Raw genomic sequence first — 13354 nt, forward strand, 5'->3', positions numbered from 1 at the left:
GTCAGGAAAACGAACCCGACCCGAACCCGACCGAACCACCTGAGCCCGACCCGGCCCGAGTCCCTCCACTTTTGCCCCAAGCCCGACCCGACCTGAGCCCGCCCCGACTCAACTCGACCCGACCCGAGCCCGATCCGGCCATCCATTTACTTACCTCCCGACTTGGAACCTCCACGAAACTGCCGCGCATGCGTGGTGACATCATAGTGACATCACTTGCTCACTGCGCAGACTCAGTTTCGTCCTGGACTCCCAGCTCAGGGAAGTTTTTTATTTTTAATACTTACCAGCACAGCATTGACCCTGGGCCCGACCCGACCCGAGCCCGAAAGCCGGAGTCCGAAGATGCGCCCAACCCGACCCGACCAGACCCGACACATGTTGTTGGGTCCCATCGCGTTCAGGTCGGGTAGCAGGCATCTACCTCAGGGTAGACACGCTCAGCCAGCTTCTGGAGTCTGTTTAAAACTACTCGAGTGAAGGCTTTCTCCACTATGCTGAGCAGAGAGATTCCACGGTAGTTGTTGCAGTCACCGTGGTCACCCTTGTTCTTATAAAGGGTGATGATATTGGCATCACGCATGTCCTGTGATACTGCTCCCTCATCCCAGCACAGACAAAGCAGTTCATGGAGTGCTGAGAGTATAGCAGGCTTGGCACACTTGATTATTTCAGGGGTAATGCCTTTCCAGGGGCTTTTCCACTGGCTAGAGAATCAATGGCATCACTGAGCTCCGATTTTTTTGCCTGTTCATCCAACTCATCCATGACTGGCAGAGACTGGACTGCATTGAAGGCGGTCTCAGTGACAAAATTTTCCCTGGAGTACAGTTCTATATGGTGTTCCACCCAGCGGTCCATTTGCTTGCTTTGGTCAGCGATCATTTCCCCTGATTTAGACTTGAGGGGGCGATCTTCTTGATGCTTGGCCCAAAAGCACTCTTAATGCCGCCATACATTCCTCTGATGTTTCCGGTGTCAGAGGCCAGCTGAATACGACCGTATAGGTGTTGCCAGTAGTCGTTTGCACAGCGCTTGGCTGTTCTTTGTGCAGTGCTTCTGGCGGCTTTAAGTGCTAGGGATGTTAACTCGCTGGGGGCTTTCTTTTGGTTCAGCAGTGCAGTGCGCTTGGCAGCTATGACTGGTTCCAGCTCTTCAAAGTGCGATTGAAACCAGCCTGCATTCTGCTTCTCACGTTTGCCAAAGGTCGTCTTTGCTGAGTCATAGATGGCGTGTCTGATGTGGGTCCACTTGGTCTCTGCATCCCCTGCAGGAGTGTTTTGAAGAGCTTTTTCAAGCGAATTGAGAAACTTTTGTGACAGCTGTGGAGACAAAATTCTGGTAGTGTTGATGTGCGGGTGGCCATTCTGCTTGGAATGATGTAACTTCTTTGGTTTGAGTCTAGCTTTGCTGCACACCAGGGAGTGGTCGGTGTCGCAGTCTGCACTGTGGAAGCTACATGTGATTTGAACACAGTTTATGGAGGCTCGCCGTGTGACGCCGATGGAGGCTTGCCGTGTGACGCCGAGGTTCAGCTGGTGCCAACGACGTGATCTTGGGTGCCTCCATGAAACCTGGTGACAGGGTTTAGTTTGTAAGAACGAGTTGGTAATGTAGAGGTTATGATAGATACACAACTCCAGCAGTCTCTGTCCATTCTCATTCATCCTTCCAATGTCATAGCGCCCAAGGCAGGAGGGCCATGAGTCATGGTCGGCCCCAACCCTGGCATTAAAGTCCCCTAGAAGGAACAAATATTCAGTATTCGGAATGCTATTAATGATATTATGGAGTTCCTCATAGAACTGGTCTTTAACTTCAGGTGGGGAGCACAGTGTTGGAGCATAGATGCTGAATAGGTGTACTGGACCAGAGGTGGTGTGCAGTCGGATGGACAGTATGCGTTCCATGCCATTTGTAGGTGACTCTATCATGCTGAGCAAAGAGTTTCTGATGGCGAAGCCCACTCCATGCTGTCTTGGTTCTTCAGGATCCCTACCCTGCCAGTAGAAGATGTAGTCTTGCTCTCTTAGAGATCTGCTCGCAGGGAGGCATGTCTCCTGAAGTGCTGCAATGTCCACATTGAGTCTACTGAGCTTGTTGTTAATGATGGCGGTCTTCCGAGAATCGTTGATTTGTGTAAGGTCTTCCGAGAGGCCAGGAGACATAGTTCTGACGTTCCAGCTTGCAAAACGAAGGGCTGGTACCTTCTTTCCTTTTTTTGTTGTGCTGTTTGGTGCGGTATTACAGTCCACTTGTCAGGCAATGACCCTGAGCTCCAAGCACTCATTGAAGCAGGTGGACTGTGGCGGGAGAGAATCTATCTGACCGGGGGCTGCCCGGTTTGAGGCTGACGGTAGCTGTCCAATGAGATGCGGCGACCTCTCCCACAGGCAAAGGCAACCTGTGGCGCCCAATCTCTATGCCAATTGAGCTGGACTTAAAACCCGTAACTGCTGCCTTGCGTGTTGTTGTGGTTGCTGTGAGGCGACTATGGAGTGACCTCTCCATGGCGCATACCTGGCCGAAATGTATGGAGGTTGTGAGTTGCCCAAGCATCAAAACCCCGCTCTCGGCCTTCCTAGTGGGGTCCAAAGGAGTGCAGAGCACGACATTTGGCACCAGTTTGGCTGCAGGAACTGCCGGAAACATGCCAAAGGTGACACATGACTACCTTAGGGGTTCCGCTCTGGATTTTCTGTTAGGGTTTACTCCCTTAGCCTTAGTCTCTCCCGAGATGTCCACAAGGCAGTGGGGTTGTTAGCTCGTATCCCTGAGCAGGGGCCCTAACAAGTAGAGTACACACTCTATACAGTAAAGTAATCCATTCATTAATGCTCGATTGCCTTTTCTGATTAGCTTCACAGGATATTAAGGTTTGTGGGGCCTCAGGAGGACTTCACTCCACCTTGAATGGGTGAATCAGTTTTAGGGTGTGGGCAGCTATGCTCACAGGCTCTCGTGTCTTGCCTTGCCTATGCAAATGGCGCCATCCCTCAGCTTTGGAACAGGGTCTCCGGCCTTGGGCATGTATGGGCAAGGGCTGTGCTTCACTGCAGATCAGAATCTAGAAATTTACTATGCTACAGAGATAAAATGGGCATAAAGTGTTCATTGAATTAGGGTTAGGGATAGATAACTTCATCATTGCCTGTGATGGATCCTCTTCTGGTAGCGTAGCCATGCAACACCAACAAGTACAGATCTGCTCGGTGTTGACCATTACTGACTCACAAACATTGATTGAGGTCAGAAATCAGCAAGGTATTCTTTCCACCATGGAAACTCCAAAGGTAAGAGAAGCGGACTACTGGACTATTTTCAAGTTTCCAAGCAGTCAAACTTGAGCTAGGCAAACTTATAACAGGACAACAATTATAATCTTGCTCCCTCTGTTGCATAGCTTTAAGCCTGATACAGCAAAAATCTTCCGTGGAACATGATGCTACATTACATATATGATATAGATTCATGGAGTAAATTGGAGCAAGTCAGAAATTTGGAGGCTGGAATTTCCTTGGAGTTGCTCCCGCCTCAGCTCCGGAAGTGTAGCTGAATCCATTGACACACTTTGCCACACTCCCAAGCGAAATTATGATGGGAGAGCGGAAGCAGGTCTTGGGAAATTCCTGGCCTTTGAGTTTTAAAGCACTGAAAGAGACCGTCAAACTCATCTTGCCTGCGGAAGCTCTCTGAAAGAGCTAATAATTAAAAGGAAAGCTGGAAGCTAAAATCATAATTACTGCTAAATAGCCTCACTGACCTGAAAGTGTAATTTTATATTTGTTGAGTTTGAAATTTCTTCATTATGTTAAAAGTTCCACATATTTTTAAAATAATAAATTTTTTTAAAGTTAGCTTATGATGTTTTAGCTTCTATCTTAATCCTATGTGTATATCCCAATCATTTATCTCGCCATATTTAAAAACTAAAAGTGAAGGGATTCAGTGCTCTTTACTGTCTGTTTTGGTGAGAATGCTTCAATGTGATTGGCTGCTTATCCTGCTTGATAACATCACTGTTGCTGGGCACCTGGAGATCCCCTTGACTTGGCGCCAGATTAAAACTGACATCAGGAAAGGGGAAATCCATACCACAGAGATCACTAGATCTTTGTGGGCAGCTTTCTTCAAGGTTAGTCTTGAGTACGGTCACTTCACCATTGACCACAAAATCCAGCCCATTTTTGCAGTTTTCTCTAATTCCTGTTTCAATTTCAAATGGTATTTCCTAGAAATTCTAAAAGGAAGAAACACAGTTTATCCACCATTGTGTTCAGTAAGGCTATCACTATTTTTAAAACAGGAAAGCTACAGAATGCATAACATTGGGAAAAGGAGTAATTTTCCATTAATGGTATCTGTAACTTTCAAAAGAGAATTGGATAAATACTTGAAGGGCAAAAACTGCAGGGTTATGGGGAAGCAGCAGGACAGTGGGCCTAATTGGATAACTCTTTGGTTGTGAGTTAGCCATGGCTCAGTTGGTAGCACTGTTGCCTCTGAGTCAGACTAGGCAGACACTCCAGTGCAGGGAATGCTGCACTGTTGAAGGTGCCATCTTTTGGATGAAAACATTAAACCAAGGCCCTGTCAGCCCTCTGAGGTGGACATAAAAGATCCTATGCACTATTTCAAAATAGGGGAGTTATCCCCGGTGTCCTGGCCAATATTTATCCTTCAATCAATAGCACAGATAACAGATTATCTGGTCGTCATCACATTGCGGTTTGTGGGAGCTTGCTGTGTGCAAATTGGTTGCCACATTCCCTACATTGCAACAGTGACTACACTTCAAAGGTAATTAATTGGCTGTGAAACACCTTGGGATGTCCTGAGGTCATGAAAGTCTCCAGATAAATGCAAGTATTCCTTTTCCTTTTCAATGCTCCAGCTGACATGTCTCTTAGCCTGGCACAGTTGAACAGGCATTCAGAACAGGAAAGACCTCTCACAGCACTAACTACTTACAGGTTGGTTGATGGTTGGATTTCATCGCCTCTTTCTTTGATTCTACAAGTGGTTTTGTGCTTTTTATAACTGCTTCAAGTTGCAAATGTCTATAAGGAGTTTTTGCTGACTTCAAGGCTTCTGCACAAACATGTTACTTCCAGATTTGGGTGCACGAGCAGTCATTCTCTTAGAATTGGGCATGACCTGACGAATGAACAGAGCCCATGCGGAGCAGGACAAGCTGCTGAAAGAGGAAGGAGGAGGAGGAGAAGAAGGGCTCTCAGCAGGAGGCCAAATCTGCCCAGGGTGCTCAGGGAGCAGTTGGCTTACCTGAACCTCAGCCAGGAACAATGTTTGAAATGTTTGTCCTTCAGTAGGGAAATCTTCATTGAAATCTGCCACCTGCTACAGCCACAACTCCAACCTCAGCGCAGGGTAAGAACCACATTGTCAGCGACTGTGAAGGTGACCGTGGTGACCAACTTTTATGCATCTGGCTCCTTCCAGGCTGAAGCTGCATATATTTCTGCTCCTGATTGTGCTGCAATGGAAGTTGAGACATTGGCCACCAGATGCTGCATCAATGTTTGGTCTACAAGTGTGTGAATGGAGTTGGCTACCATTTCAATACTGATTATCTGAAAGGAAAGTGGCACTATGGTAAGGTTGTGGTGCCGAGAGGTTAGGGGGTGTTGTGGATGTGTATATTGGGGAAAGTAAAAGGCACAAGCTTACTCCATCTACAGCTTGTAAATCAGAAGAGAGTTTGGAATAAGAGGGAGGAGGGATGTGAGAAGGAGGATTAGGTATAAGGATATCGTCATCTTCAACGGTTTCAGCACCACCACTGGCCTTGGGCTCAGCAATGGCCACCCAATAATGGCTTGCCTGTCCCTCCAGATAGCTCCTGCTGCCTCTGGTTGAGCACAACCTTGTCCCTCAGGATAAAGAGAAAGAATGTCGTGCAATCTGTTTGGCTGATGTGGCTGATATGGTTGAATGGCTGGCAGCATGTGCAAGCCGTGAGATGTGGGTGTGAGGCTTGTAGCGATACTAAGTGTGTGAGGGTGTAGTGAAGCATATGAATACCCGGCATAAGCCCTGACTGATAGAGATTGTTGGTAGGTGAGTGATATGGGTGTGATTAAGCAGTGTCTGAGGCTAATGCTGTCATTGTTAGAAATATGGCATTTGAAGATGCATTCACTGACTTTGACCACTCGTGTCAGGTCATTGAACTGCTTGCAGTACTGCCTCCAGGTCCTTGGAGTTGACTCCTGGCATTGACCTCCACAGCTATCTGCTCCCACTGCCTTCTGAGTGTGCTGAGGAAGGAGGGCCTTCTGATCCCCTGTGGATACAGGACAGCTCTCTTCCTTTCCATCCCTTCCACCAAGGCCTCCAGTGCAGTGTCTGAAAATCTGGGAGCCCTTTCTCTCCCATTTGTGCCATTATTCAATGTTTCCCAGGTCAAATTCATTTCCTGCATCACTGCCAGCACCTGCTCCAGCCACAATGCAAAGCCCCTTTAAACAGTGGAGGCTGCCTTTAACTGGTGCTAGGCACTCACAATATTGGCCCCTTGTTCAGGCATCCAGCCAATCAACAATGCAGTTAGTGCTGGCTGGATATTGAAATCATTGAAATGAACAGGCAGTATGAGTTTGCAGTGGTGACTGCGTTGCTGTCAATGGGTGTGCGTTAAATTGCGCATCGCGATCCCCTCGCCCGCTTTCCGGGGCTATTGAATTTAGTGACCCCCTCATCCTGCCGTGATTCTATTAGAAAGAAAAGAAAGACTTTAATTTATATAGCGCCTTTCATGACCACCAGACATCTCAAAGCACTTTACAGCTGAGGAAGTACTTTTTGAAGTGGAGCTACAGTTGTAATGCAGGAAATGTGACAGCCAATTTGTATACCGTAAACTCCCACACACAACAATGTGATAATGACCAGATAATGTGTTTTTGTGATGTTGATTGAGGGATAAATATTAGCCAGGACACCATAGATAATTCCTCTGCTCTTTTTCAAATTGTGCCATGGGATCTTTTACATCCACCTGAGCAGATGGGGCCTTGATTTAACATCTCATCCAAAAGACATCATCTTTGACAATGCAGCAGCCCCTCAGTACTGCATCAGTCTCAAATGGGACATAAACCCAAAACCTTCTATCTCAGAGGCTCAAGTGCTACCAACTGAGCCACAGCTGACACTACACCTTGAGAAGGTGAGAAAAAGAACAAAGATACATGAGAGTGCTGTTGCAATCCTGAACTGGTCACTGGTCAAGGGATTGATTAAGAAGGGGAAAATAGATTACGAGAGCAAGCTTGCGGGGAACATAAAAACTGACTGTAAAAGTTTCTATAGGTATGTGAAGAGAAAAAGATTGGTGAAGACAAATGTAGGTCTCTTACAGTCAGAAACAGGGGAATTTATTATGGGGAACAAAGAAATGGCTGACCAATTAAATGCATGCTTTGGTTCTGTCTTCCCAAAGGAGGACACAAATATCATACCAGAAATGTTGGGGAACACAGGGCTTAGTGAGAGGGAGGAACTGAAGGAAATCAGTATTAGTAGAGAAATGGTGTTGGGAAAATTGATGGGATTGAAGGCCGATAAATCCCCAGGGCCTAATGGTATGCATCCCAGAGTACTTAAGGAAGTGCCCTAGAAATAGTGGATGCATTGGTGGGCATCTTCCAAGATTCTATAGACTCTGGAACAGTTCCTACAGATTGGAGGGTAGCTAATGTAACCCCACTATTTAAAAAGGGAGGTAGAGAGAAAGCAGGGAATTATAGACCAGTCAGCCTGACATCGGTAGTGGGGAAAATTCTAGCGTCCATTATCAAAGATTTTATAGCAGAGCACTTGGAGAACAGTGGTAGAATCGGGCAGAGTCAGCATGGATTTACAAAAGGGAAATCTTGCTTGACAAATCTACTCGAATTCTTCGAGGATGTAACTAGTAGAGTTGATGAGGGGGAGCCAGTGGATGTGGTTTATTTGGACTTTCTGAAGGCTTTCGACAAAGTCCCACATAAGAGATTAGCGTGTAAAATTAAAGTGCATGGGATTTGGGGTAGTGTATTGTGATGGATAGAAAATTGGTTGGCAGACAGGAAACAAAGAGTAGGGATAAATGGGTCTTTTTCCGAATGGCAGGCAGTGACTAGTGGGGTACCGCAGGGATCAGTGCCAGGACCCCAGCTATTCGCAATATATTAATGATTTAGATGAGGGAACTACATGTAATATCTCCAAATTTGCAGATGACACAAAACTGGGTGGGAGGGTGAGTTGTGAGGAGGATGCAGAGAGGCTTCAGGATGATTTGGACAAGTTGAGTGAGTGGGCTAATGCATGGCAGATGCAGTATAATGTGGATAAATGTGAGGTTATCCACTTTGGTAGCAAAAACAGGAAGGCAGATTATTATCTGAACGGCCATAAACTGAGAGAGGGGAATATGCAGCGAGACCTGGGTGTTCTCGTACACCAGTTGCTGAAGGTAAGCATGCAGGTGCAACAGGCAATGAAAAAGGCAAATGGTATGTTGGTCTTCATAGCGAGAGGATTTGAGTACAGGAGCAGGGATGTCTTGTTGCAATTATACAGGGCCTTGGTGAGGCCACACCTGGAATATTGTGTGCAGTTTTGGCCTCCTTATCTGAGGAAAGATGATCTTGCTATAGAGGGAGTGCAGCGAAGGTTTACCAGACTGATTCCTGGGTTGGTGGGACTGACGTATGAGGAGAGATTGATTCGCTTAGGATTATATTTGCTGGAGTTCAGAAGAGTGAGGGGGGATCTCATAGAAACCTATAAAATTCTAATAGGACTTGACAGGGTAGATGCAGGGAGGATGTGCCCGATGGTGGGGGAGTCCAGAACCAGGAATCATAGTCTCAGGATATAGGGTAAACCTTTCAGGACTGAGATGAGGAGAAATTTCTTCACCCAGAGAGTGGTGAGCCTGTGGAATTTGCTACCACAGAAAGCAGTTGAGGCCAAAACATTGTATGTTTTCAAGAAGGAGTTAGATATAGCTCTTGGGTCTAAAGGGATCAAAGGGTATGGGGCGAAAGCGGGAACAGGTTACTGAGTTGGATGATCAACCATGATCATAATGAATGGCGGAGCAGGCTCGAAGGGCCGAATGGCCTACGTCTGCTCCTATTTTCTATGTTTCTATGAAGAGAAGCACTTCATTGGCAGGAGGAATGTACAGTACTTTGATTTACATCACTGTGATATGAGCGGGAAGAATGGTTTTGAAAGGTTGAGCAGTGAATGACTATTTCCTTTGCTTGAGGAGTATGTAACAAGGTGGGTCATCAGTTTAAAATGATCACTAAAAGAGTGAGGCAAGAGGTGAAGAAATGTTTCTTTATGCAGAGAGTTGCTGGAGTTTAGAATGCTTCACCACAGTGACTAGTTGAGGCAGCTTTTAAGGGAAAAGCAGATCAATATTTGAAACAGAGAATGTGCAGGGCTACGAGGAAAGACCAGGTCAGCAAGAACATTTGGACTGCTCCAGCAAAGTCCCAGACTGGGCATGAGAGGCCAAATGGCCCCTTTCTACACTGTAAGCCTCTATGATTCTAAGATCAGTTTTGATGACAGCAATTCAAAACAAAAAAAAAATCCAAGTCATGCCCTGCAAGTCAACTTTTATTTACTGCTCTCCAATAATCAGAAGTCAAGCAAAATCTCCAAGTTAAAAGAAAATAAGGTGACAAATACACTGCGGCTACTAGGCTTGGTCTGATATCTGTAAAGTACATTTTGTGTTTGCGGGATGCAGAGATGTGGCAAATGGTTGTCTTATTTGCTTATAAACCAACAGTGATTAGACTTCAATAAAATATATTCATTGTATAGTGCTCTGTGACATCTTAAGAATATGATACAGTGCTTTATGAATGCAAGTTCTTCCTTACAATGCATAGCTGTCAGACTGAAGTGCTACGTTCCAGGTCACAGTGAGGTCAGCTACAAGATGACTCGGTGAATATGGACCCACGTATAGAGCTCCATTACCCAAGGTGCTAATATTTAATGTTTAGGAGGAGCAGGTGGGTGAGAGCTTTCATTCTTTCCTAATGTTAAAATGATTACGTACAAAGTTTTGCAAGTTCCTAGGTGGTTGCTTGCTTGGGTACTTTTTTTCAAAAGGAAGCTATGCATTGTACTGCAGTTATACTGCGCCCAATGAGAACTCAGACTTGCATGAAATCACCACCTGGAGGGGAGACTTTGAGTACTTGAGCAACATATTAGAGTATGACCCAAAGCTATACCGTCACCTTTGCATCAGTGGACACTCAAAACTGCTATGAAGCACTGTGAATCAGGCAGTGTAATTGTGACCTGAAGCATTCTATAAAGCCATTGTCGAACCATGCTAATATAGTTCTACTGAAACAACTGGTGTTGCTTATATTGTCAATTCTATTTGATAATAATTAAATCAGAAACGATGAGACAGTAGGATAGTAGGAATTAAACAAACCATTGGTGCCAAGCAACTATAAGAAAATGACACATTCTGTTTGTCTTTTTTTGCTAAAACTAACCACTGGGCTTCCAATATCCACCTTGTAACAACATAATTCAGCCATTATTTTTGTCACCAAAAGTTGCAATGAGGCTCTGTACTGAACAAAAGAAAGCTAATGATGTCAACAATAAATAATATACCAACAGCACCTATTGAACAAAGTTCTCTGGTAGCAAAAAATGCCATACCCAGAAATTATGAAAACAAAGAACTCACTTCAAATTTAAAAGAAACGTTTGAACAAATCACGGTTATCAGCAATGGCTGAGTTGGTATATGAAGAAGCGGAATGACCTTCTGATGGGTTCCCTGCAGTCGTGTCAGCTGCTCTGCTGCCGCAGTTTGTCGTTATATTGACACATCCATTTTCATGGTTTGCCTGTTGTAAATTTGTTGTTACATGGTGCGTCTGCCACAAATTGCATGGTATACGTAAATTTTGTGTGTGGTGGTGCTGGCAGGGGAGGGGGGTAGGAAGGCCTTGAATGGAGTGCATGATGGGGGAACCTGCAGGAGTTCTTCCCCTGATAAATTGTTTACTTGTTAGCGACGGAGCTAAAGATGGGCCTTGGGCTACAGTCTCAGCGGGACAGAAGTGAAAGGTGGACCAACGCCAATTACTGGCCTTTGTGGAGGCTGTGCTTGTGATTGACACCAGTGTTTCCCTCACCCCATGGGTCCATTTAGTTACACAGGAACCACTGAGTTAGGGCTATGGTTCTACATGTTGTTCCCAATTTTCTGTCTCTTTTTTTTTGGAAAATTAACCAAGACTGAGGGCCTGAGGGTCGCAAAAGCAAAAGGCAGAGCCCGGGCCGTTTTTTTATGACACATTTCTCTGCTGTTTTCAAGGATGAGTTAAAGCAGGGTTGAGGAGGCCAGACTACGAACAATAGACAAGGAACAACATTATCTTTGGATGACTGACTTCAAAGTTAATTATCTTCCACCCGGAATTGTGCCTTCCACTGGTCAATAAAGCTCTTTGCTCCTGTATAAAGGAGCATCACTTTAATCCACTAACACTCTGTTGTCCTTTTGTAGAAAATGATCATTTCATCAGTTTAGGGTGCTCGCTTTTTTTTGGGTCTGGTTTTTTAGCCTGACTGATTCCGGGAGTTATTCCTCTTCTTCACTTTTCCTCTGTGACGGCTGAATAGCTATGCAAAAAAATTAAGGTATAATGACCCAGCGTTGGTGACAAAACCCTAATTAGTCACGGAGGCCACTGGTTAATGAGCCGCAAAACTGCTCTTGAGTGTGTAATAACTGTATTTTTTTCTCGGTTTCTTCTGCTTTAGTCACAGCCTTGTGTGGCATTTTTAACAAACTAAAACGGCACCAGATGCAACAGGGTTCAGACATTTTAACTTGAATTAAGAAACCATATGTTCAGATAAGTCATGGTTTCCTCTTTCCCACAGGCCGGGCCCCTGCATCTGTGAGGTAAACTCTGGTGGCCAAGGGAGTGCAGGAACTGTTTAAACTGCCATTTAAATCATTGGACACACACACCATTGAAGTCGTCAGTACAGAGTATTGGTTAACATTTTTATAGGCCAAAGAGATTACATAGATAATTGTACAGAGCACTAATATTTAATTAGAAAGAAAATAATAGATGATTAAAGCAATGATAGATAACGACCACGACTTACCATTATCTTCATATGACTTGCAATTATTGATTAAAGCTGCACTTCATCCCATCTGTTGAACAGATAGGCACATTTCAAACATATATGAGCATTTAACTAAAAAAGGCTAGTCCTAGAAAATAAGCTTCCCAGCAATAAAGTAATGTTTTATTTCATCTGCAAAGATAATGATATTAATAGGGCATGGTTTGTTTGTCACTCTTTGCAGTCAAAGAAATGGGAATCCTACTCTTATACAGTCATCATCACAAACTGTTCATATACTTCTTACCAGGGCTTCACTTCATAGATGTTTCAGTTCTTCTACTGGCACGCTGGAGCTTTTGATCAAACCCAGAGGAAAGTCTTTACCAGTGCAGGACTACGATAAGAGAAGTTGTAATAATAAGGTTCTACTATGCATTTCACATAAAATGAAAACTTGTAAAATTTCCTCGGTACAAGAGAGCGAGAAAAAAACTAAAATGCCGAAATTTTATTTTTTATCATCTGTGTCTTACTTTAAAAAGACTGAATACGATGGGAGGAATCCTGCGATCATTTACCTACTCCAATTTCAGATTTAGTAACCCACTCACTATCTTTCAGGCCAAGAAAATTGCTCTATTATTTTCTTTCTCTCAATCGTTCCGAGTGTTTGAAATAAATGCTTTTTTTTTGTGTGTGCAGTTATTTCTTAATAAAAAAATCCTTGGTTTATTTATTCCTTCACAAGCCTGGCTGCTCACTTCCATTGGGCTGTTGCCCACAGCCAGCTGATGTTTTTATCCTTTTTTTATATACTGCACTTCGTGCCCTTGTGAACCTGTTAAAAAGTGCTGAAAGAAAGTTGAAAGTGCCATTGGTTCTGAAAATGCTGCTGACTATGAGGCAGAAAGGGGGAACTCCGGTTTATTCAGTGCTAAAGATAACACCATACAGAATGATAGACTCCTCAGAATTGTTTGTCCCCTTCAGCTATTGTTCTGTTGCTGTGAATGAACCTCTTAGCTGCACTTGAAGAGCTGTCACAGGTAAGCAACCAGTAGAGATAATTCCCACCCTATGCTTGATTGCCCCCTTATAGACACTCAGTCATGACTCTGAAAAGCAGCAGACACTCGTGAATAAACTCCTACTCGCTTCCATAAACTTTTTCTCCCACTGAATTTTCCGGGGATGTGAA

Source organism: Heterodontus francisci, chromosome 14, assembly GCF_036365525.1.
Source record: "Heterodontus francisci isolate sHetFra1 chromosome 14, sHetFra1.hap1, whole genome shotgun sequence".
NCBI lineage: Eukaryota > Metazoa > Chordata > Chondrichthyes > Heterodontiformes > Heterodontidae > Heterodontus > Heterodontus francisci.